General features: G+C 40.4%; 1 protein-coding gene across 1 annotated transcript in view; it reads left to right on the forward strand.

Moving 5' to 3' along the window:
• The window catches only part of ppfia2 (PTPRF interacting protein alpha 2), a gene marked incomplete at its 5' end in the record, with an annotated part of 138,305 nt that overhangs the window by 65,029 nt on the left and 46,013 nt on the right, over positions 1-27,263 (forward strand). The window lies entirely within an intron of this gene.

Here is a 27,263-nt window from a genome sequence, read left to right on the forward strand (position 1 = left end):
TATCTACTCACGATTCGCTAGCTGTGTGTGGCGTGCGCTGAAAAATCAAATTTGGTGTTACACAGCCTAGGCTCTGTAAACTGGCATGCAAACAAAGGGCATAGAAACAAAGGGAGTCCACCGTAGCTAGCAACATGCTCATTTACAGGGCCTAGGCTGTGTATTAATATTGGATTTTTGTTTACTGTACAGACAGGGAGCAGATTGTGAGGAGATATTCACTGAGTTTGACAAAAACAGATTTTGAAAACAAGCATTCTCCAGCATCACTGACTCCACCTTTAAGTTGCATGTTCAATCCCTGTTGCTTTTGCTCTTTATAATCACTCACTTTTGAGGCGAAACACTATTTTGACTCCCGGTCTTTATGACTGGCCTCGAAGCTGAGTTTGATTTGTGTCACTTTAAAATCAATGTCAGTTAAATGGCATCAAATGAATGTGTCCGGCATTACATTTAAGTCTAATATCGCCTTCTTAGACACATTGTCAATATCAAGCTTGAAGGGGCTCTGAAGAACTGCAAGTCATAATTTAAGAAAATTGTGTACTTTTTTCTGTCCTGACTTGCCTTGGGTGATGTGCACAAAATCATACTTTTTAATGTGATGCCTATGCCTTGCACATTTAGATTGTATTATCTCTCTCCGTGGGGTTTGCGTGTTTGCTGAGGAATAACTGCAGGGGGATGTGCCTAGATACACAAAACTTCTCCCGTTGGCTTTCCTAACAGAGTATGTATTTCTGCTGGTGTGGGCCCAGCTGTAGCTGTTCTCTATGCATGAATTTGGAGCGAGCGGAAAGATAACGTTTAATTTGAATTTAAAATACTGAGGACTGCAAACAATTAAAGTTATAAAATGGAGACACAGCTCTTAACATATTGACCTAATCTCAGTTCCAAAGTCAATTTTGTGTCTTTTTTTCACATTCTGTCTGAACCTGTTCTGACCCACAGAAATGTCATGGACGAATAGATCCCATTTGTGGGAGATTTCAGTCACCCTCATCATCACTGCTCTCTGTGTGTGTGTGTGTGTGTGTGTGTGTGTGTGTGTGTGTGTGTGTGTGTGTGTGTGTTTTTTTTTGTGTGTCTGGATAGGGATTGTAGTCTTTCTTTCTTAGCAACTGGTCACCTGTTTCATTATACAATATTACCTCTGTTGCTCACTTTATAAGGGTCCACACATAAAAGTTCAGAGGCAAACGTTGGGTACTCAATTATGGTTGCAGAATCTTACATGCAATTTCTCTTCATTCATTATGGGCCCTTGAAGCCTGGAATAGGACTAGTGTCCACCAACCAAAAAGAACATGTTACTTTTTACTGTACTCTTACAAGCACAAATTCACATTTCCTAGAACCAAAGTGTGCCATTTATTTCATAAAAAGTCCCATTGTTCACTTTGTCGTCATTGCTCATGAAAATAACTTAAATAATAAGTACATCTGATGAAATTCCATCCCTGGCATCTTTATTACTTATTGGTTAACTGTATTAGGTGACGCTCCCCTCCACAGATGTTCTATTCAACACAATCCCCTCATTGTTTAAATGCAAACAGGCCTGTGTTGGGCCATAATCTCATGAGAGGTGCAAGCGGTTCATTTTAATAACTGGGTTTTAATAACTTCATCATGTGAGAGCCCAACTGGATGTGTAACCCATTACTGGCTGGCTGCTGCCCATGGCCACTGAGGAGTCAGGCTTACCGGTGATTGAATAAGTATTAATGGCAAAACTGTGGCTTGATTCTCAGTAGTGGAAACCCTTGTGGGTCTAGGTACTAGTTTGCAGAAGTTAAACAAAGCCTTATGTTCCATACTGTTGAGGAGTAGTCCCACAAAAGCAGCTCTCTCATGACTTCCTCATTGACTCTCTATGTGATAGCTATCATTGTTCTCTAACTTCTATATGTACCTGCAACTCTTAGAATCGCCTTTCATTTAATTTTTTTTTTAATTAATTTTACAAAGTTCTGAAACTTATTCCCTTTCCCAAACTTTATTAAGCATTTGTTTGGGCTTGGGAAAACACACATAAAATGTTTTTAATGTAAAAAAAAAACAAAAAAACTATAGCACTTATTAAGGGTATTTATATTAGAAGCTGAGATTACAAAGCGCTTAACCAGAAAACAAAGAAATGGATGCTCATAAAAAGTTGTACGTAGAAAACATTTAACAGTTTGATCAAATATTGCAGGTACTGATGAATTGGTGTTTCCTCATGGGGAATGCACATCAGTACAGAAACCAATAGAAAATGGATGTATCATACTATATCACATAAAATCTCACAGACAGACCCATAAGCAGTCTTACCAACAAGCTCTTGAGAGAGCAGGGTGGTCAGTGGGGGTTGGGGCGTGTTTGGGTTGGGGTCTCATGACCTCCCAGAAACCAGAAAGGCAATTTGATTAACCCTGGATGGAAACTGCAGACGTCTGCCTATAATCCTATACAGTCCCATCTAATTACAGTAAACTAGTTCCTCTGTTCATGTATGCACCATCCTCTCCTTTGTTTGCTGCTTTACACATGTGAAATAAAGCTGACCTATACAGTCAGTGCATTTTATTAGGATGAGATGCATGATGGGACAGATAACAGACAATAGCAATGAAGGGGATGGAAGTATGGCCAGTTATCGTATGCCCTTTTGAAAGCACAACCTCTGTACCTTGTTCATTTCCTCACAGATCTCCCGAACAGATCCACTTCCTGTCTGTCCACCACGATAGCCATCCAGCAGACAGGAAATAACATGTGACTATTTTTCACTATCAGTCATTCTCCTCTCTGCAATCCGTCTCTCTCCGCTCTTATGTTTGCTTCTGTATTTTCATATTTGCCAGTCCTAGGTCAATCCTATTCCTAACCCTATCCTGGGTTGCTTTATTTCCCCTAACTCATTATAACAAATAACAAACAGGTTTTATTTTGCCAAAGTTATTTAGCTCCTAGAGGTCTATGGGATTAGAATCCTGCCATAATTCAAATATTTAAAAAGTTTCAAAGGGATAGAACTATGCGTTTGAAAACTTGACATCTTGCAACAAATATTTTGCAACATTAAAATGTGCCTGAATTTAGTTTCTTAAATCCCTGCGAACACTATTTTTTATTTTATGTTTGCCGTCTTCAACATTTTTTGGCAACACATTTTCGGAGGTAAAATTTGTTCGGCGTTTTAAAATTCTGGCACAGTTCTCCCTGTGTATAAGGCAGGATTCTGATCCCATAAAAGTCTATTTGATATGCTTCAAAGCCAAGAGTGTGCTGGTGTGTGCAGGATCCCAGTGCTGCGCTCGTGACTTGCAGCAGCGGCAGCGGCGTTTGAAGTGACTTTAACGTGACTGGTCCCCAAAGGAAATCACTATAGCTTTGAAAACTTCCCTCTCCCATCCTCTGTCTCTACCTCTTTTAATCAACTATTTAATCCCTAAATCAATCAATCAATACTTCCACATGCTCTTCACATTTCCCCTAAGAGTTATGGTGTCCCTTTTATACAGTAAGTGCTTTAATTATTAGTTTTTGTGAAGTTTTGCTGTCATGGAATTGTCAAGTTGAAGAAGGAAAAAAAAAAAAATTCCCTAAACTAGTTGCCACACAGTTAGAAGTGCTTTATTTGCTTACAATAGCATTGAATGCAGTAGAATAGACTATTTATGGCCATTTGAACATACCATCTCAATCAACATCAGTCCAAACGAGGAAATATTTGGACAATATTGTCAACAAGACAACAGCTATGCTATTTTACCTCACAGTAACTGAGTTAAACAGGAAAAAGGATGCCATGTATAGTGTGAATAAAACAATCTATATTTCAGCTGTGGTTGATTAATGATGTGGGGTGTAGTTCAGTGCACTAGACTGGATGGCGTGTCATATATCCAGTCAATACATAATAGGATCTGGCTGGCCAATGTGCATTCATTAACGCACCACCAGAGTTTTAAACAAGGCCATTGGGGGGTCAGATTCCCACATTTGGCTCGGGCAGTGACTGGAAATTGATCAACTGGTAGATTGCGTATTTCTTTTGTTGTTGTGAGTTATTGCTGAGAAATATCAAGTTGTTTTTTAGCAGCATAAAAAATGACAAGACGTGATTAGAATGTGGTATAAGAACAAGTCAAGTGGGATATAGTTTTACCATGTGTTTCTTATTACTTTCTCAGATTTTTAATTGCCGAAATGAAAAAAAAAAAGAAAATACTGAGCTTTGCTGAATTTTTTTTAGTTCTCAGTCGTGTGTTGCTACATCAAGCTGAAGTGGGGGATTTTCCTCAGTCACTATTGGCCCCACGAGAGCGAGTCATTCTGTACAGATCCTCCTAATTAGACATTGTATTAATCAACAATTATACAAACGCTCCGAAAAAACCTTCTCCGACTCATCCCCATACTTGTTTGGATCAAATGCAGTGTCACGGTAACAACAAAAAAAATTTGTGTAGTTAAAAAGAACTGAAATTAATTTGAATTTCAATTAGGGGGAATTTGATTTCCATAATGCAGTGTCTGTCTGTTGCCCGCTGCTGCCTTTGTGGATAAAGATGAAAAGGGGTTTGTTTGCTTTCAAAAAAGGCTCCTCTCCGGAAGATGATTTTTTTCCGACACTTTACAAGTGTGTGCTTTGAGGTAAAGTTGCACACTCCCCTAACAAACCGCTTTGTGGTTTATCACAAGTTTGATTATGTGTTTGCAGAATTTGTCAGTCTATTCACCTTGACTGCAGCAGCGAGGTCTGGTGGTGAAGCTTGAATGCACCCGTCTCTCTGTAAAGGAGGAGCTATTGGAATATTGGATTTGCAGGCTCAGCTTGGGTTCTGCATGAGTGAACTATAGTTTTACTGCCGGGGTCCTAGAAGGAAAGGGCTGCCGGTGATTTGCCCGAACAAAAATACTGTTTAAGTTGCAGTAGAAATTAATTACAGACTCGCATCTTTCTTAATGTTGAACTCATTGAAGGGAACAGCTGAAAGGAATGTCCTATTTATATTCCCATCCCTCTTGAGGTAGAGAGTAGTTCTAGTAATTTCTGTTACATAAAACTAACGGTATCTAGTCAGTGGTGAAGAAAGCAATTTACTGTTCTTGGACTGTCAAACACCTATTTAAAATGTATGCTTTAAAAAAAAATCCCTCCCTTCTCTCATGTTAAGTTTTTTTGGAAAGTGTTAGGGTGTGGAGCACTTTTCCACCATCATTGGGGTCTGTATTTTGGTTGAAATATTGTTGCAATTGTCAGTTTCTGATTTCCATATTGCAAAGAACTTCAAAAGAGATTGTTTTGTGTCTGATTTTGATGAAAATACACATTATTTGGCATGAGGCATTTGATTATAATGCATGGGTTCTCTGATTTCGGATGCTTCCAAATCCCTACCAAAAAAAAATGTAAGTTTGTCACAAAATCAAAGGTGGCTCCTAGAAAACCCATTCGTGGTAAAAGGCAGACTCGAACAGAAACCAAAAATTGAGTATGTAAAAAAACAGCACAATTTCCTGTGTTTGTTGGTCCCGTCAGAGGGGTAAACTGATCAAAATGTATCATTATTGACCAACAATGCAGCAATGCAGCCAACATGGATGAATTAATAATCACGTATGCAGTAGGCTGAAATGGTGCTAGAACTAGTGTGTGTGTTCAGTTTGCAGTGACTGGCTAGCAGCATAAGCAACTTCTCAGCCCCTGTGGAACCCAAACATCAAGTTGATTCATGACCTCTCCGCCAATTGTCTCCAACAGTATTGAACCTTCCACTCCCTTTTTCCTCCTTAAGAACAAGCCCGCGAGCCAAATGTGACCTTTACTTTGCCAATGAAGAAAGATACTGTTAAAAACCCAGGCATATAGTGGTGTTGTTGCTCACAGGATTTCTATGTGTTTGAGCGAATGGGGCAAAAATTTTGCAGTTCTTTGTGTTTAATGGATTTTAGTGTATTTCGCAAGACATGGATTCAGCACACACACACACACACACACACACACACACACACACACACACACACACACACACACACACACACACACACTGTCATTGATGCATACTCTAATCATTTGGTGTCTTAGGGGTTTGGTCCTTAGATAAAAACACAAGATCCTTGAATGCCACAAGATTGCATTCAAGGACCTTCCTTCACTGTTGTTTCACACCTTACCCCAGAAGCCATAATGGACGACCAAATGAATGTACAAGTCTTTTTTTTTTTACTTCATGGTGCTTGATGTTGGAAAAGGCAAACCCACAGAATGTACTCGAGGAATGAAATAATTACTCAGTAGATCAAAGCAATAATTGTCACATCAAAGAAGATTGAACAGACTAAAATCTAGGTTAGGCAGCACATCATCGTTTTGAGCTCCTTACAAAGAGAAAAATATTTTATTCATAATGTGCGAGTCACTTGGACTCTTCAGAAGTAAATCATAAAATAGGCCTACAAATCTCTTTCTAATCAGTATTTGAGTCCTTTATTTTCTGAAAACAAGTGTAGTTTATTTGAATAATTTCTATTGAAAATCTAGCTTTTTCCAAGGATTTTGTAGAAACTAGGGCTGTCAAGCGATTAAAAAAATGTATCTAATTAATTACAGGCTCTGTGATTAATTAATCTAAATTAATCGCATACTTATATGACACTTTTATGTCTGTTTATAAACAACTGTATGGGCTACCGTTCGTTTCTCTCTCTCTCTCTCTCTCTCTCTCTCCGTCTCTCGTAACTTCTGTCTCCTCCCCTCAGCAAGGTTTCTACATGAAATAAATTTAGGAACTACTAGCGCCGAAAAAGAAAACAAAAAAAAACAAGCAGGCTAAATGACGACTGTCTATCTCCCACAACAGACAGCGCTGCACACATTCACCATCGTCCTGCTCATAGCCAAAAATATTGACACACACACACACACACACACACACACACACACAAAGGAGGAAAAAAGACAGGCATATGCTAGGAAGAGTGAGAGGGGCGGGTGTCCGTTAGCGGGAGACGATCGCAGCTAGCAAACAGAAGTGAGACACGGAGGAAGATTGAGAGATACTGTTTTGAACCTACATTGTTAATTAGGCACCCACTAAATCAATAATGCCCAGACACTGCGGAGAATAACATAAGACGTATTCCTACCTTCATGCTTATTTGCCCGGAGTAGCCAATAACACATCCATAGAGCCCTCGGCCCCTTTCCCCTGCTTCTTTCTTTACTCTTTAATCCCGTGCGGGCTGTGTCTGCAAGCTACAAGTGCAGCTCCGCTATCGCCTCACCTCTTTTGCACCGGGTCAAAGGGCAATATAGAAATGCGATTAATCTGCGTTAATTTTTTTAATCGCGTTAATTTTTCTGTGATTAATTAATCGAAATTAACACGTTAATTTGACAGCCCTAGTAGAAACCAATACACATCTATATTTATTTAATGTAATGTGTGTGAAGAAAACCTACTTCAAAGGATATATGGGAGATTTATGTCAATGTGTTACCAAATGTGGTTTTTCCACTCTTAAAGGGACACTGTGTAACATTTTAAGTAATGCATTAGCTAAAATCAATATCCTCATTCATAAATATGTCCTCGTTGGTGTAAAATCACCTCTGCCAATAATCTGAATTATCCTCCTGAGTGGAGAATTACAAATATTAATGTTACATTTTGTACATTGAGCAGGCAAGTCTTATGGAGGAATCCATGTTTTTGGAATGTCATCAGGTGCATTGTTTAAAATTTAGAATTGTTCTTGTCCTTGAAGGCCACTGTAGCTTCTGTTATTATTCAAAAGGGTTGGGGTTACCCAGGGAGTGTTGCATTCTAGAAATGTCTAGAACTTTCTTGATGATGTCATATCACACAGTGTCCCTTTAACACCACAATTGTCCGTCTTGCGATGCACAATATTTTTAGGTACAGGAAATCTTATTTTACCCACCAGACAATTTTGCGGATGAGGGGTCCAAATGGGGTTGCCAGTTTTAGAACAAGGTTATTCTGAGTTAATACTGACATCAAATATTTAAAGGGATCAGGATCTATGCTCACCGTCTGTCTGACTTGACATTGAATTGATGGCTACGATAGAGCTCTTCTTATGTGCGAGCCTGAATCTTTTCTAGTGTTTAAAATTGCTGCATTTCTTGAATTTCTTTTGATGACAGTTTGCTGTCAAAAGTGAAGATCCTTTACTCTTCTTACCTGTTGATTTGAGATTGAGCTAATCTTGTGTGATTATATTATATATATATCATCTTAGTGTTGATCGAGGACTTTGCAGTAATTAGTTGCCTTTTACAAATGGTATATTTTTACACCACAAGTGAGTGGCAAACAAAACCACAGTTCCCAAGGCAACCAAAAAAAATATTGAATGTGCATCAGTAGAGTAGAAAGAATTGTTTTCCCTGATAATTGTAGGCGTCATTTCTCCTCCGCTAGACTTGAATACATCCTCCAGGCTTCATGTCAGCCAATTTGGCTCCAAAGTAACGATTTGTTAAACAAAATGTCTGAGAAACGTTATAGCTATTTCGGAGTGAGGAGAATAAACTATGCTTGCATGCACCATTACCCATTCCAGCTGCAATGCAAAGTGCACTTTTGGGTTATTTAACAGAGATTTGATGGAGCACTCTTGACATGTGTTTGTTTTTGATCTGTGATGTTTTAGCTCTAGAGATCCCTTAGGGTTTTAGTGGGTAGAAGAACAGGCAAAGTTCTATCTGATGTTTTCAGTGCACTCTGAAGATGGAACATGTGAAGTTTTCAAGATATATAATATTCATATATATATTAGGGCTGTCAAGCGATTAAACAAATTAATCTAATTAATTACAGGCTCTGTGATTAATTAATCTAAATTAATCGCATACTTATATGCCACTTTTATACCTGTTTGTAAACAGCTGTATAGCCTACTACTGTTTGTTTCTCTGTCTCTCTCTCTCTCGCGCGCTCGCTCTCCGTCTCTCGTAACTTCTGTCTCCTCCCCTCAGCCAGCTTTATACATGAACTAGCGCCGAATTTTCTCAAAAAAACAAGCAGACAAAATTACGACTTTCCATCTCCCACAACAGACAGCGCTGCACTGCCACCATTTCGTAGCCTACTCATAGGCAAAAATATTGACACACACACACACACACACGGGGCAGGTGCTAGACAGCTAGCAAACAAAATTGGAGGAAGATTGAGAGATAGGCCTACTGTTTTGAACCTAGCCTACATTGTTGCACCCACTAAATCAATAATGCACGGACACTGCGGAGAATTAAGTAAGATGTCTTCCTACCTTCATGCATCCCATAAACCGTCCATAGAGCCCTCGAGTCGGCCCCTTTCCCCTGCTTCTCTCTTTACCTTTCTCCCTTTAACCCACGCGCCCGGCCCGGTGAGCTACAGGTGCAGCTCCGCACCACTTTTGCACCGGGTCAAAGGGCATTATAGAAGTGCGATTAATCTGCGTTAATTTTTTTAATCGCGTTAATTTTTCTGTGATTAATTAATCGAAATTAACGCGTTAATTTGACAGCCCTAATATATACACATACATACAATGGCTGCCTTTTATATATACTGTATAAGCAGCATGGCTTGGCATGGTCAGTTTAGCAACTATTGGATGGATTTGCCATTCAAATTTGGTACACATTCATGGTCCCTTCAGGATGAATTAAAATAACTTTTATGATCAAGGCTTCTCATTCAGCGTCAGCAACAGGGTAGTTGAATTTGCCCAATACTTCATTGCTAAATACTGGACCATTTTATATTCACTCTAACTTGGTCATAATCCCTGCTAGTGCAAAAGGTGATGGTGGATCTCATTTGGGCCTTGCTTGATTTTAAGTTGTATGTACTAGAAAAGATCTGGGTGTGTGTGGTGAGCTTATCCATGTAGTATTTTTTTTTTCATTTTAAAGCATATGTTTAAGTGAATGAACATTCCTCCTTTGAAACCTTGGACCGAGGCCATCACCTTTTTTTTTTACATGTTTCAAAAATGTTTGAGCATGAATCACCTGGAAGCCATCGTTAATTAGGTTAAAGAATGTGAGGTTGTGATGACTGACTGTCAGTGGAGGCTTTGCTTTTTCAGCAGGAGTAACATTTGCAGCAAAGCAGAGGGGAGAGGTCACATGCTTTACTATGGTAACAAAGCACAGAGAAGAAGAGGATACTTGTTTCCAAGGAGATGTGTGTTGCTACATCATAACATTAAAGTAGAGGAGCTGGTGAAGATGCTCCAATACTATTTAAAAAAAAACACGCTTCACAGAGTCACAATCGTGACTAGGCTTTGTACCGTATTATATAGCGGTCCTGAAGATTGTGCATTTGGATACAGTGCATTTGTGCATACAGAAAACATGATTTTTTTATACCTTTGTGAAAAATGAGTAAACCTTAAAGCTGAAACAACCTGTCTATATCCAGTGCATATTGCTGACATTCCTGTTTCAATTAATCATTTATGGTGGCCCCTTCCTCACGTGCTACAAGTTCAAAGTCATTGCACAATAGCCTTCTTCTCTTTAACCATCTCGACATTGAGGTTGCTCAGATTACACCAATGCGAGAGCTAGTAATGTGTCCGGGCTAGCTTTTTTTGCTGCCCGAGATCCCAGTTTTTAATTAAGCACTTTTATCTAGGGGGAAAGCCAACACACAGGCGTTAATGAAAGGGACAGGCAGCATGGTAGAACTTGGGAGGGATATAAATAGCAGCTTTTGTAGGCTATAGGATTCCCTGTCGGTTTGAAGCCAAGCTCACACAGCCGATCGCGCCGGATGATTAGCATAGACATGCTTCCAGCGGTGGTGGATGCAGAAGCGCCTCCTAAACAAACACAGATACCAAGCTCTTATTTGCATTGTATTTTTCTGTAAATGCACAAATGCACATTAGAAAAACAGCATCAGGCCACAGGAGAAAGAATGGTATAAATGCTTCATCCTACACTCAGGGAGGCATAATATTATTGTTATCTGCATTTGATTTATTAGTGTAGACGACTGGCCAAACATAGAAGGTTAGACTTTTTCTATTAAGGTATTTTTTAACGCTGCTTCTGTTGAGTGCAAAATCAAAATGTCAGATGACAAAGCCTTTCAAAAATGAAAAACAATGGATTTTTCTTAATCCTGCCTTTTTTGCCCCAACACACAATAACACCGTGCAGCAGTCTGTAATCTCAACAGACCATTGTATACAATTTAAACCAATTGGCATTGAAAAACTACCCAAGGCTGATAATCAGTTTAAAAGTGATTTTGCCTTAAATGTTATTTCCCAAGGCAAAGGTTATGTTTACTGCTGTAAAAGGACACTAATCACTGCAAGCTAATGGGAAAACCTATTGTGATGTGGACTGTTCAGGTGATGTGGAAAAAATGGCTAGAGAGTGCAAATGAGCTACTGATGATTATGCACCGAGGCTCATTGGCATTATTTAGGAAGAAAAAATAATAATACATGTTTTAAGGTACGCTGTGGAGAGTACCTGTAAACAAACATAATTATCTTTAAACGGTGTGGTTCTCTATTCTTGTATTTATATCCTTGAGGCAACCTACATATATGTTTACAATGTGTTTACAACCTCTATCTACTTTACCGAGAAAATTGTTGGACTCTTTATGTGCAATTTGTAGGTCAACGTAATGTTTGGTGTGTGCATTCTCCCAGTTCTTTATATTTTGCTCCATGAGTCGAAGGAAAACACATTTTCCAGAGGTCGGTCCATTCTTCTGCAGTCAATAATCACACATGACAATAATGGATTCTTCATCTTTCTCTCTTGACTCCTCAACAACAGGCTTCTGTGTGTGTGTGTGTGTGTGTGTGTGTGTGTGTGTGTGTGTGTGTGTGTGTGTGTGTGTGTGTGTGTGTGTGTGTGTGTGCGTGTGCGTGTGCGTGTGCGTGTGCGTGTGCGTGTGCGTGTGCGTGTGCGTGTGCGTGTGCGTGTGTGTGTGTGTGTGTGTGTGTTCAACTGCACTGTGAATGGAGGTGTTGTGTGGTCAAAACGAACAAGGAGGACCTAAAGTAAACTTGCATATTTGACACTTGTTAGAACATCCACTTTGCCTTTACCCTTTGACAGCATTTTTCTCAAACTATCTATCTGCTTTAGATGTCCTTGGTATTGTGATTTATCCTCTATTCCTGCTCAGCTACTCGTCTGGAACAATCCAGTATGCTTTAAATTAGAGGAACCAAATCATAAGAGGGGCACAAAAAGCTTTTTTTTTTTTACCGAGCCTTTCTTTGATAGGATTGGTTTACAATTTGCATTTCAAAGTAGCCCTTTTCAACCCCTGATTGCGAGCTTCCATGATAGACTGTGCGGGCTCCTTCACACACACAGTATGAGCCTCTATTCTTAGCAGCAACCAGCAGCATGCGGTTGAAAGCTACCAAAGGAGGAGTGTGACAGGGCCATGAAACTCTACTGCTTTTCTCACGAGTTTCTTGGTTTCTTGTACTGATAGTTAATGCAAATAATGTAGATAAAACAACACACTCATACTCTTACTTGTGTCAGATTAAAGTCCACATGCTCATTTCCTTGCAGGCATTTTACAACACCTGTTCTCTTGGTCTTAGAGCAATTTAAACCTTCTATATTTCATAGTGTCTTCCTCTTCGCAGCTAGAACACACCTTGCTTGTACCTCAAGAGCTCACAATGTGTACCATACCTCAGAGGCTCATATATTTTTACCTGCTGTGTGCCACACATCTGGCAACCCAACAACAGCAGAGAGCCTATGGTGCATATCTGGCAACCGAGTAATGCTTGCAATATGAGCCAGAGCTGGCAACCCAGAAAGAGCTGAGGTTTGAGTCAGAGTTGGCAGCCCCCGCACCCCATCCCCTCTAACCCTGGAGATTTCTGACACATATCTGCATGACAACCTCAGTCACCCCTTGAGACTTCTGAGGCATATCTGGCAAGGCTTAATCTCCACCAGGGCTCTCTACACAACATGGCGCAATCTTGATCTGGCAACGCAACAGCCGTCTCCAAGAAACTGCAGGGAAAGCAGCCTGTTGCAGAGGATGGTCCTGGCAGGCAACTCACCCACGATTGGCCAGTTTCTGCCGTCACTTGTTTGGCCTTTTGGATTTTTCTACACAAGGCAGCTATCACAACAAAGCCATGCCCCTTTGAGTGCTTAAGAATTAATGGTAATAATTTATAGTGAAATATTCAGAAAGTGATGCACACTCCCCCCTGGACTGCAAACTATAAATATTTAAATGCATACATCAAACTGAATAGCAGCCACTTGATTGCTTTTGCATAGATTAAATTCCTCACAAGAGTAATCAAGATACACCGAAATGGAGACATGTAGGTAGAATGAACATTTTTGTTCTACCATGTCTCAATCAAGGACATTTTAAGAACTCAAACTCTGTGTCTTATATACAAGGGATGCACAGATGGTTGGGAGTAAGACATAACTAAGTATACCCAAAAAGTAATTAAATTTTAAGGGGTGACTGTTTTTTTTTGTCTTTCTGCTCAGAGGCTCCTTATTGATGCGATAACATAAACATATTTCATTTTGGGCCAACAACCCACCTGGTATATACCCGTTTATGTGTCTCGATTAAAAAAAAAGACAATAGTGGTCTATTTTTCCACAATTTACGAAAAATATTTACACAGACATTTCTATTTGCAGTTAGATATGTTATTCATTAAATCGTTGAGCCTTATCACCGTGATAAATAACTGTAATTAGAGTAATTGGCATTAAGAGTGGGAAGTCCATTTCAGCTGTAATTGTATAAATGTATTCCCTGGCAGACCAGACACCTTTTTGGTAAATGGAGGACTTGAGAATATAACAATTGAGAATAAATATGTGTGTTATCATCTAATCAGGGCTTTAAGAAGGTCTGATGTGTTCCTGTAATAGTAAAAGAGTGAGAGGTTTTTTATATGAATGGGGCAGGCAGTGTAACAATACATTTTGGGATCATGCTGGATTATACACCTGTTTTTGCACGTGTGTTGTTACTATTTTTGAAGTCTGAATTCATAGAATGAATGCAGTTTAGATACAGATGTCACTTTGTGTCATCTGAAACCCTCTTTAAGATTTCATAGAGAGCTTCAAGTAGGTTGTGGAACCTTTTTTTAGATCCACCCTCATGCATTATTGAAACAGCTTTCGAGTGTTTTTTAGTAGCACTTTTCCTCAACAGCTCTTCCCCAAGCAGATCAGTCCTGCCTATTGTCCTTGATGTGACCCCGTAGCCACATTAAGATGCCACTAGGGAGCCACTGTACTCCTGTGTGTGTGTGTGTGTGTGTGTGTGTGTGTGTGTGTGTGTGTGTGTGTGTGTGTGTGTGTGTGTGTGTGTGTGTGTGTGTGTGTGTGTGTGTGTGTGTGTGTGTGTGTGTGTGTGTGTGTGTGTGTGTGTGTGTGTGTGTGTGTGTGTGTGTGTGTGTGTGTGTGTGTGTGTGTGTGTGTGTCCTGGGAGAATGCTGTAGTGTAGTGCGTATTGCTTTCAGTATTCCGCTCTTATATCACACCGACTGTAGTATGCCTCGTGCATCACAGGCATATAAGTCTTTGGGGCGAAAGATATGTTGCTATATCTTGCGCAGTAAATCAACCTGTGTGTGGTGTTTGATATTTATCTGCCTATAAATGCTTTGAATTACTATATATTGACATATATTGGAGGGGGCTGCTACAGCAAGTGAAGGGCTCACACTCAGAAGTGGTCTTCTGCTGTGCTTGTTGTGTTGTATGTTGTAGCGTTACAACATTGAACGTTCACCACTAGATGATACCAAAATACACCGATACTACACACTGCACCTTTAATTACCGGGACATAATTACTTCCTACTGTGTACTGTTTTTAGACTAGTCTGTGTAAGCTTTATTTCATTTCTACCTCCCTTCTTGAGTTTCTGCCTGAAAGTATTAACAATTAAATGTGGCGCTTTAGGCTTTAAGCCATTAAAACTAGACAGAGACTACATTAACCTGCCATTTACATGTGAGGGAGTTGTTGTGTTCTACAGCATGCTAGCTGTGTGTCATAGTGTTATGGATGCTGCTTTTAACGGGCCACAGGGGCCCAAACGTAGGCAAGCAGACACAGCAAAACATCTGGCAACTGAGCCTCCAAGGATCTCATGGACATTAACCTCCCAAGGACAATTCTCTCTCTGTCTGTGCACCCCAACGCATCATCTGTTTAGTGTGTGTGTGTGTATGTCTCTCTGTCTGACGGTCTGTCTGCCTGTCTGCGTGCGTGTGTGTGTGTAGCTTCCCTATCCCCCTTACTACCTAGCAATCAGTCTAGATCGTGCAAAAGGGGGAAGTTGCCTTAACAACATTTCCGATTCGAGCCATTACAAAACAATTATCGCCTGTTTATCATTGCTACCTGCTAGAACCAATCACAGCCGTTTATCACTCTAACAAGGAACACTTATAGCACCATTGAGCCATTGCTTAAACATTGATGTGTGCAGTGACAGTCAGCACAAACAGGCGTCAGACTGCATGTTCATCACCTGGCAGTTGTTTGTGTTGTATTTCTCGGCCCCCGAAGGTCCTGTCCACGATTCCTTATCTCAGCACCTCCATCCAGCCTGCCAGCAGAATGCATTATCATCCCATCCTGCCTCGGCCTGTGTTAATGTGTGATTGCTATAGGCTGCCTGACTAGACAGACTCTCCCTGCTGATACTCCACAGTGTAAGAAATAGGGAAGTGATTAAAAGGTTGGCATCATTTGTTTAAACATGCAGCTGCATTGATCTGAATCTCCAGGTTATGTGAGCGTTAAAGGTGGAGTCAGTGATTCTAGAGAATGATAATAAAAATACTTTTTTTCAAAATGAGTGATACAGATACAATACCTGTACGTACTGTGTGTGCACTGAAAAAAACCCCACAAACTGTTACTATACAGCCTTGGCTCTGTAAAGCCCCTTTGTTTACATACTAGTTTATAGAGCCTACTAGGCTGTGTATTAACACCAGATTTCTCTTTTTAGCGCACACACAGTATGGGCAGGTAGCACGGATTGTGAGGAGATATTCACTGATTTTTGACAAAAAGGTGATTTTGACAACACGCCTTCTTCAGAATCGCTAACTTCACCTTTAAACAAACAAAACAATTGTTCATTCATACACAAAGGGATTGTTTTGATCGGTGTGTTAGGCCTGAGTGCAGGCTGACTCAGGTGGTCTCCTTCGTGCTACAGACCTTTTTATTAAATGCCAAGAGATTTACTGCGCTGGACCCACAACACTAATTCATTTTGAACAGTGCCAGAGGCCATTTGACTTTCAGTGTTCACCTGCGGGGCGAGACCGAGAGGAAAAGGGGGAAGGAAGTATTGTGTGGTTTTTATTGAGTGCATATGTGTAACAGCACGTCTGTTCTCGTTGTCTTCACTCCCAATCGCATATGTACGTCCTTGTCCCCACTCAACTAGGCATGTATTGAAATATGTATCAAGGTCTCGTTTTTCACAAATTCTGTTGTGAGTGTTTTAGAGCAGCTGTATGTCAACAAGATGTTGTAATTCGGAGCAGCTTGACCTTTAAAAAGCCAACGCTGCTGCGGCAAGATAGCATGGATGATACAGGAGGGTTTGGCAGGGGATTGGAGAGGATATTTCGGAAAGCGTTTCTTTTTGGAACCACGGTGCCTGATGGAGAGCCAGCAGAGAGGCACCTTGGATGCCACATGCTGTGATTTTCATTGTAGTCTGTATAATTCATGCAGGAACCCCTGTGATCTGCGGCCGAATTAAGTGTCCACAAGACTGCGCAGGAGAGAAAGGATGGAGAAGGGTGATAACGCTAGCCCACACAATGATGGCTCAGATGACTAGAAAAAGACAAGGGGCAGGAAATAGAGAGGACTGTGTAGTAGATGGTTTATATGATGACCTTAAAGGCACCAGCCCCAACCAACCCCGCCCCCCCTACCCCCCAAAGGCACCCTGGTCATTAGCTCCCCAATTTCCCAGACCTTCCTTACCACATAGGCTATTTCTGTGTAGTTTCTATTGATGTAGCTCAATACAGTAGGTATGCTTATATGCATCACAATACTGTGCAAAGATATTTGGTTTAATTCTCATTGGGGCCACTTTTTAAAAAAAGTACAACATTTCATGGGTTGTAGTCATTTTGATCATGCACAAAATCAGTGTTCTATCATTCGGGTGGACTGGAACTTTAAATTGATAACTGTGGATCATGCAGTGGAATGAAATGCCAGTGATGGGAGTATTGTTATCGCGCCCCGTGCGATGTTCAATCTGCTGCTTTAAAAATGCCATCCTCTGCGTAAAACGCTGAGACCGTAATTGTTAACTCGCAGCGTTCAATATTTACAAGCAATTAAGCATTTATGCTGTGTCCAGGACTAGTAAGTAGTAGACACTTAAACTGCATCACACACAATGTTTTACAGTTGCCTATAAATTGGCATCAGACAGAGATTACATGATCACCTTGATGTTTGAGGTGCTATTAGACTATATTATGGCCTCATCTGTATCATCAAATAGCAGTAAAATGATAATGGATGAGTCTTATTTTGTGCACATAGGAAACAAATTCTCACTGAGAGCTGTAAGATCCTCTCAAAAGCTTTTTTTTCTTTAACTAAGTTTCATAATATTTATGCACATTATTTTTCAATCATATTTCTGTATAAGCTTATTGAGACACCCAATTTGATATCATATATTGATTTTTTTTTTCAAACTATTTCAGACCAGATTTTCCAGAGGCTTTAAGATATAAATTAATCATGTCCTCGTCTTTGGCAGGCTTTACCCTATTCTGCCTTATTGTTATGGATTTTTTTTTCAATTTAATCTGTGAGTTTCCGAGCGCCTGTGATAAATGAAAGTAAGGTTCAGGTCAGTTGACCCTGACCTCCCAGAGGATCAAAAATCACTTTTCAGCCTTCCATTTTAGACCACACACCCAGGCCACAAAGACATTGAGGAGGAGGAGGAGGAGGAGGAGGAGGAGGAGGAGGAGGAGGAGGAGGAGGAGGAACCAATGTCAAGGGGTCAAGAAAGTACAAATCATATTTTCATGTCTGCTGCTTTCGATTCAGTCCCCTTTCTTTGCCTTAGCTTGAAGATCTAAAGCTCCGTCTTTCTATGCGGCTTCCGTAGGCAAACTGTTTTCCAAAATAGCATCTTAGTCACTGTCAGTACTCTGCCCAAGTCCTTTGTAAAGATTCCTGTGGTGAAGCTTACGTTTTTTTACTCATTTTACCAATCTTTTTCATATCAGCGAGAAGAAGTGAACATCATACGGTGAACACTCTTTGATGCACAGACAGTGTTTTGTTTTGTCACGGCTGACGCTGGTTGTTATCCGCACGGAGAGGGGGATTGAATCGTCAATGCTTCAAAGCCCACCCCTCTCTCCCCACTGTAATCTTTGCAAATCCCACCACTTGTCTGATGAATTTTTACCAAAACGTGGCGTCTCGCCCGCACCCGGCAGCTTTCGCCGTTGTTGGTAGGTTATCAGACTTGCTGAAATTGCTGTGCTTATCTGGCAAACTGGACTTTGATTTACAATACAACACTGAAAGCCCATGTTCTAGGGCTTGTGTCTCCGCAGTGTCCAAGGCAGGGATGAAAGAACTACCACAGCATTGGAGCAGTCATGCGATTTTCTTTAGAAAAGATGAATCTAATTTGAGATGCCTGGCGCTGTACAAGATGTCTGTGTCTCACTGGATCTCCCATTGATCTAGTCATAATTCTAAACAAATTTTAAAGTGTGTTAATGATTTGTTAGGCAGATTGATACAAAATAAATACACTATAATTGTAATATTCAAGTTACCATTTGATGGTTATTGATTAAGTAAAACTGCCGGTAGCTTACGGTTACTCAAATGGGATGACTTGTTGCTTTTTTTCAAATGAATGTAATTTATAATGAGATGAACTACTTTATATCCAGTCTCATATTTTTCAAATAGAGATTTTAATACATTAACAATACCATTGAACACAATCAGGAAATGATGATGGATGCCGTGGGTGTTTACTATTGAAAGCCACTGCCAATTTAACTTTTTTTTTCCTGTAGCTCTTCCATTTCCTTTGTGCAGTGCATGGTGGGAGGACAGTGTCCATCAACAGCACTTACAAATAAAGCTTGTATTTTTCCCCATGCATGACTCTTTTGTGTAGTCCTAATTTTAGTTATCCATTATATACAGAAAACCCAGTTAGAATTAGTGTGTAGTACGAAATTGGAGGACAACAGGAAAGACTCTGTGGCAAAATGATGCTTCATTTTTATATCGCCAAAATAACGTTGAGAGTGCTATAGTGCGAGTCAGTATTACATATTCATTTGAAATGCGAGAATGGAAAAAGAGAATATTTTAATGGAGAAACTTTCATGGATTTTTACAATACCATGTGTTGCTACCTCGCAGTGACCATGCCATAGTAGAATAAATAAAAGGCAAGGGAAAATCAAAGACAGCATAGGGTTCAAAGAGGTTACTCGATAATGAAAATAACCCTTAATAGCGGCCATACAGGATAATAATCCTATTTCGCAGCCCAGCTATAATAAGAGGATAAAAGGTCGTCATGGGAATCCTCTCCTCCTGCTAGTGCACAAGGCGAATAGAAGTCACAGCACATCAACCCAAGAGCTAGCAAGCTGCTGCTGGCTTGTATGTGTGTCCCTGAACAAAAAACCCTGAAAAATGAAGTATTTTGCCCCTTTGGAGCGTTCTGCTCTCTATGGGTAATAGATGATGGATTGTGTGACATTTCCGGCCATGCTTGTTTGGGTATTTCACAGCGATATATGCGGCTCTTTTTCTCCCAGGCCTGGATGCGCAGCTTTATTGAGCCCAAATGAGAAGGTGGTGTGTGACGGAACATTACATGTGGAAAACAGAGTGTAGGCATTCTCACCGGGTAATAAAACACCGACCCCCCCTCCCCCACCCCCCCTTCCATGACCCTTTTAATATTGGCACAGTATGACCAGACCATGCGTTGCGGTGGTATCAGTTTTTCACTGTAGCACACACTGGAGCAGAGCTGAACGCGTATCGTTGAGAGGACATGTATTTGAGAAGGGATGTCTGTGGGATACTTTCTCTCATCTTAGCCTCACTCTCATATCCCAATGAAAGCCAAAGGCTCCTTCTTGATTAGTTCTTTATTGGATTTATTAAATGGAGCTCTTCTGTGCTGACAACACGTGTTGTTTGCTGTCCACAGTACATTAGACAGTTATTCCTATTAGCTGGATGCCTTATTAAAGTATGTATTAACTATTTGAGAAGCAGATGAGGATGGATGGATGGATGGATGGATGGATGGATGGATGGATGGATGGATAGATTGATTAAGTATTTATTTCCGAAGCATTTGAATCATTACTCATGTCAGACAGCTATGGGATGTCTAATGCTTACCCATGTATTCCCTTACCTCCGGGATATTGTCTCTGATTAACAGATATTGATTTATTAGGTTTTGGCACAATGGAGTTTGATTTTGAACCCATTTTTTTTCGAAGGCAAAAAGCAATGGAAACAGAAATAAATTGGTTGAACACAGTTTTCAAAGCATAAATCAACCAACCAAACTTTCTGGCCAACAGTTAGATGAAAAGATCGATCCATTTTTCCATCAAATATGCAGGTACCTTGTGTAGCCATTCGTTGTTACAGGTTTTTGTATGAGTGAAACAAGTTATTAAGTTTTAGAGGTGCTGGTACAGAGTTTTTTTTGTTAACCTTTGAATAGAGCCAGGCTAACTGCTTCTAGTCTTTGTGCAACACTTACCCAACCGTCGACATTGACCCAAACTCTGATAGTGTAGCTTAATGATTGTACACAGCCACAATGATCAGTTTCTGCTTAGCATCACACATAACAGAATATAAATAGAACTACTTTATTACCTCTACTGTTCTTACTCAGTCCTGTAGAAAATATCCTAATATGTTCATATACAGTCGCTCATCTTATGCACGGATGAGTGAACCACATCACCAAGGAAAAAACAAGATCTTTTTTGATTAATCTCCTATCACCTAGTATGAGTTGTGAGACAACATGATCATGTTATCATAAAAATGTGATAACATATTAGTATCTAATCCCACATAGATTTTTCCATTCTGTTACATTTTGGGTGTGAGAGGTTGAAGGCTGTGGCCTATGTGATGGGAGGCTATGGAGCTGTGGCAGGTCCTCGTACGGGAGTTCAACGGGATCAAAATTAGTTATTAGGCGCTCGAAGGGCAGTAAATTTGCCGGGCTATAATTTCCACTCTCCGATTTATGGCTTGCCCTCAAGGGGCCTTTACAGCATCGAGACGACCCCTCTTACCTCGCCAGGGGAAGGTTATTGTAAATCAAAGTTCTCCTACCCACACTGCGCCATCACACTCTCTCTCACAAACACACACACCCTTATTGACCTTTTATTTACAATTTTTGGGGGGTTTTCCGTACATCCCTGCTGTGTTTTCTCTGAAACCATCCTTTTCACAAGTAGCTGTTTGTCATTGGGGTGTTGTTCACCTCTGCCACCATTATACAGTATTAAATGCATCGCAATTTAAATGTTAAATGCATTGCAATCGGTGAGCTGACCAGTCCTCGGCTGCCCTGCTATGGCATCATAACAGTGTCAAGCACATGTCCCTTGAGGACAACCAGCTCATTGTCCTTTTCCCAGAACTGGCTCGTATTTGTTTACTCAGCGTGCTCTTTTTTTTGTGTGTCTTTTAGCCCATTCGTTTAACCGTCCAATTTCAGAAATAATCATAGGCAATCAAGCTGAATAAAATCAATGTATTATTCAACCGAGATAATTCAATGGGTTTCCTTTTTTTCCATGGCTGGTTTCATTTTAAGTTAATGGTTGATTGCTAATGATTTATTCCTGATTGGTTTATTTGTGCATAAATTGTCCACCCCTGTGAAGTGCTGTTAGATTTATGTGTTTGCAAAGGACATCTACAAAGAGATACAAAATTAGACAGGCATGGTGCTTCATTAAATTGAAGGTCAGGAAACACAAATACAAGCTGGATGTTTTTTTTGTTTTTTTTTACAATAGCCCCCCTACAGCTTCTGTGTATATTGAATCATGCTCTCTGGTATTGAGAGGCTGTTTGAAGTTATGATGGCTTTACAACAACCTGACAGTTTCTGCCAACAAATAAAAGGTGGAGTGAGACTTCAAACGGTGTCATATTCATGCCTATAAGGTTCCTTATAAGTTCTGAAGCCACTATAGGACTGATTGTCAGAGTCAATGTGTCCTCTGTGTCTTTTTTTATATAGATGAAAGGCAACTACACAATTCCTGAGAAGGCTTTAATGATAGAGGCAGGCTGGTGGCGGATGGAACACTTGTTGCCTTCCTTTTAAACTCAAGGGCGTGTCACAACAAGGAAGTTGAAATGCTCACTCAGCACGGATGATATTCTGCTGAGGAAACAAAGTCTGCTGGTGGAGATGAAGATCATGTGTAGTGGCTTGTTCCTCAGTGTCTCTATGGCTCCTCAGTGTCTGATCCATAGTCCCCTATAAGACTGAGCCTTCTTTATCAGCAAGATGCAGGCCAAGAGTCTAGCTGGCTCTGGTCCGGAGATGTGTGGTTGATTTTATGGAGGTCACTTCTTTCTATATAGGTCCTAATTCTCTTTTGTCTTGAGGAGCGACTTATTTGGCCTATAAGTCTTAAGCGGTCAGTGACTGCACTATGTACATTTTGAGGCATGTCAGATGTGATGGGTGTCTCGTCAATTGAGGACCTACATTGTTGATAGTAAGAAAATCAGAAGAAAGTAGAGATGTCATAATTCTTTTTACTAACTGAGGCCTTTAAGTTCCTTAGGCCATTGATGAAGCTTTTTGAAACGTGCTGTTGCAGCAACAGTTGATACCAAAGCTATCTTCTGGGCCATCCCAAAATTACAATATGTTGACTCTTTTGAAAACTCCTCCCACCATTCCACTAGAAGTGCATGGGAAAGAAAAACATTGTGTTAATATAGACAGATACTGTTTAGTTGATACAGTCTTACGCAGCACTATTAGTTTCCCCCCGGCAGGCCTAAAGCTGCGTAGTGGAGCAGGGTCGTTCTCTTGCATGTGTAGACATTTGTTAACCGTGGTGAAATGCAGCGCTTCGTATTGATGGCAGCACGCTCATCTCATCATTAATTCATAACCGCCCCTCTGTCATGTCCTCCCTTTGGTCTCCACATTGTAAATATAACACTGTTTATCAAATATTGAAGACCTTACAGTACAGCGGAGCATTCTGTAACTCCCGATGTAGTAATTGAAAAAAAAAACGCAAATATCACAGTGAGGCCCTTTGTTTGTTGCATGCTCATTGCTTGTTATGTGGTGCTTTCCCAGAGTGTTCTCCGTCACACCAAATTAGAGTCACGGTGCGCTCACAAAGAGGCCTCTTTATGCTGCTACAAAAGCCTCATGCCATGAAAGTTGTCAGGAATTGTGTAATTCATTCTAAAGGTTACACACACTACTCTCTTATTGAATCGTTTACCGTCTTATGGTCCTCATTTAAGGTTTTTCCTGTTGGTTTCAAATGACGCTGCTCATCATCTTTTTTTCCTATTCAAAGTTTCCTGAGGCTTGGCTGCAAGAGACGGTGACTGTTTTTTTGGGGGGTTATTTTTTTATATGCTTTCCAAGCTGCTCATTGTGTGTTTCACTTGGTTAAATCAGCATGCCGTCAATCACAGCACCACTTCTCTGGCTCTCCTGAGAGTGATGCACAATAGCCAGTTTGTTTTTTAGCCTGGAAGCATGAAGAAGCACACCTCCATTTTTTGCTGCTGTAATTTTGTCCGACAATCGGGGCCCACTCAGGGAGGAAGCCTGGTGCACCATTTCATTTAGAGTTCACCTTCTAGGAAGACTCAATTCTCTTTCACACACACACACACACACACACACACACACACACACACACACACACACACACACACCCTACCTGACGTATTGCAGTGCTAGGCAGTCTACCCAGGTAATGAGAAGTGAGGGAGAAAGAAAAGAGGGAGTGTGTGTGTGGTGGGGGGGGGGGGGGGTATAGTGGTCAAGCAGGTCATGGATAAAATGGTGCTATAAAGGCTTGAAGCAAAACCCTTACCTCATCCGTGTTGATTTTTTATACTTCCCAGCTGTTTGAATGGACTATAAAGTAAAGCAGTAACACTTCATCAAAGGTGGGCCATCAATTAAACGACCTTGGATAACATTTTGAAAGAAATAGAGAGGACAACCAACCATTAAAAAGCATGCAGGCTGTATTCAGCCCAGCATACCGACGCTGTGTAGAAGCTCATTTATTTCTCATTGACAAGTTGACTCAGCAATCAAAACCACTGTGTTACCAAAAATCACAGTTCTGCTTTGGTTAGGAAACTCCGCCCCTGTTCACAGCTGGGTTTGCAATTGGCGTCAATGTGGAGAGTCAGCATTGCTCTTGTAACCGTGTGTGTGCATACAGTATACTGTGTGTGTGTGTGTGTGTGTGTGTGTGTGTGTGTGTGTGTGTGTGTGTGTGTGTGTGTGTGTGTGTGTGTGTGTGTGTGTGTGTGTGTGTGTGTGTGTGTGTGTGTGTGTGTGTGTGTGTGTGTGTGTGTGTGTGTGTGTGTGTGTGTGTGTGTGTGTGTGTGTGTGTGTATATATATATACAGCATGTTAGTGTTGGTTTGCTGTGCATCAACCTCTACTTCAACTCGACATGTTCTAACCACAGCAGAGGTTAAAGTCCACCCAAGCGCAATGCTCTGTCACGCAAGGCCCATCCCCATGTGCATCTTTACCTTTTAACTTAAACACTATAGTGCTTTGGTTCCTCTCTGTGTGTTTCCACCACACTGCATTCACATGTTGCACCTCAGAATGTCTTTGTGATTTTGATACTGAACATATTTTGCCTTTCTGGTGCATTGTAGAATTGGATGGATTCTTACTGTAATTTGGTGTCAAAATGTACATCTTTTTCATGCTGATTGTATGGTGAAAGGGCTTCTATATAATGTGATGCAACAATTAATCGTCTTACAGTACAATTATAATAGACCGTGTTACCATTATTAAACAAGAGTTTCCAGTTTATTTTGAATCACATATGAACATTGAGCCAGTAGGCGATTAGTTTAGCTTGCATTCAGGACATTCAGGACATAAACCAGCTAACTTTCAAGCCAGACTAATGGATGTATAGAAACAATTGTTTTTTCAATACTACTGTTTTTTAAAACTTAAGCCAGTTACATGTTAAGGCTTTAACTTGTCTTGTATGTGTGTGGCAGAACATGTAGCAGTAATTTAAGTTGGTTAAATGAGGCCATGTTTATTGGTCTACTTCAGACATACTAACTTTTTCATCTAGGACTCTAGGTGCATATATTTAGGGTGCACCCAATATTACATTGAATATGTCATGATACATTTCAGGTGCACTGGTGCGGCTAGTGAAAATATACAGTAGACGCACTCCACAGATATTTGGGCACATGAGTTCCCAAAACAGGTGCACTCTGGAGCCCTGCTACCTATGCTGCATGTTCTAACTATAAACCCACAATCTCATTTTTAATCACATAAATAAGTCCCCTTGACTTTTTTCGAAGCCTTCACTCTGAACACAGATTGAGTCAGCGGTCATTTTGGGATTTCTCATTGTCTATGGTGTGTCAGTGCAGAGGATTTGTTGCACTATAAGGTCTGTAAGGGATGGTAACGCTACTCTGGCTGTGAGACACAATATTGCCCGACACTCCCTGGAGTTTGTCTGTAACACTGAGTTATTGTCCTTGTCTTCCTGAAGGGCAGATGGTGTACACATTCTGAATTACAATGGCGTGCCTCACATTGACAAATCACTGACTAGTTTTTACTCGTCTGACAGCTTGTGAGACTTGATTTGTTATTATATTTCAATTGTATGTTAAGCACATTGTGATTGTGTGCTGTGCAATAACAATAAAATGTGTCACAAAATAAGGAGATATGTCAAGACACACCAAGGTGACTCAAAAGTATTATATTAACAAAACTATCGAAATGAGAAAAAACAGCTTATCTTGACCTTCAAAAAGTCAAAAACAGGCAGATTATGTTTCATGAAAAACTAGTAAACAAATTAAATGGTATAAATAACTTTTAGCTGTAAATGTTATCCATACTTAGTCATACAGATAATCCTTGCCATTTCTTTATTATTATTATAATTTTCTTGCTTTTTTTCAAGGTTTCATCATGGTTTCTTCTTCTCATGTTCTTGACTTTTTTTCGCTTTTTGTTGAAGGACCGAGCTAAATCGATATACACTGAGCCAACTATTATCAGTAGCTATTGTGTGTCTCAATTTCTGCAATACTATCCATACTGCACGCTCCAATACATACACACTTTTTTCCTTTTTTTTGACTCTGAAATAAAACACTGAACATGCTGGTTATTGCTGTACATCAATAAGAAGATAACAACCCACCGTCCCATCACTCAGGAGTCACATTGAGACAGTTGTGTGTTTGATTCCTTTGTACCTGCTTGACAAAAGCATCTCCAAAGACGTGTCTGTTCTGTGTCTTTACTTTTGTCTGTGTTGATGGGGACAAAGCATTGAAGTTTCTCTGAAGGACAGGTTCCTCCTCTTTTGGTTGTTAACTAGAATGTTACTGTCATAAGCATATGGCCCTGCATTCCTGTGTGAGCTTGTGAATTCAAACTGTGTTCAGAAAAAGGATCAGTGCATAGAGGACACTGTTTGTGGTTTGTCAGGTCTGGAGTGGAGTGGAAAAGCAGGGTCATCAGACAGTAACTGATGTATAAATGTAGTTCAGGCGTATTTGAATCTTTTGTCATTGTCCATCTACAGAAAAAATGGAGAGAGAGAGAGAGAGAGAGAGAGAGAGAGAGAGAGAGAGAGAGAGAGAGAGAGAGAGAGAGAGAGAGAGAGAGAGAGAGAGAGAGAGAGAGAGAGAGAGAGAGAGAGAGAGAGAGAGAGAGAGAGAGAGGAAAAACATTTACCTAGTTTGATCTCTGTGTGACCTCTAAGCTACATCATAGTAGTTACTTTAAAAAAAGAATACTTTCTCGCTCCCCATCCTCCTTCTCTTGCTCCTACTTTTTTCCTCCTTTTCTTCTTTCTCTTTTCCCTGACACCTTTTTTAAGTATT

Source organism: Ammodytes marinus (assembly GCF_949987685.1).
Source record: "Ammodytes marinus genome assembly, chromosome: 22".
In the NCBI taxonomy this organism is placed as follows: Eukaryota; Metazoa; Chordata; class Actinopteri; order Uranoscopiformes; family Ammodytidae; genus Ammodytes; species Ammodytes marinus.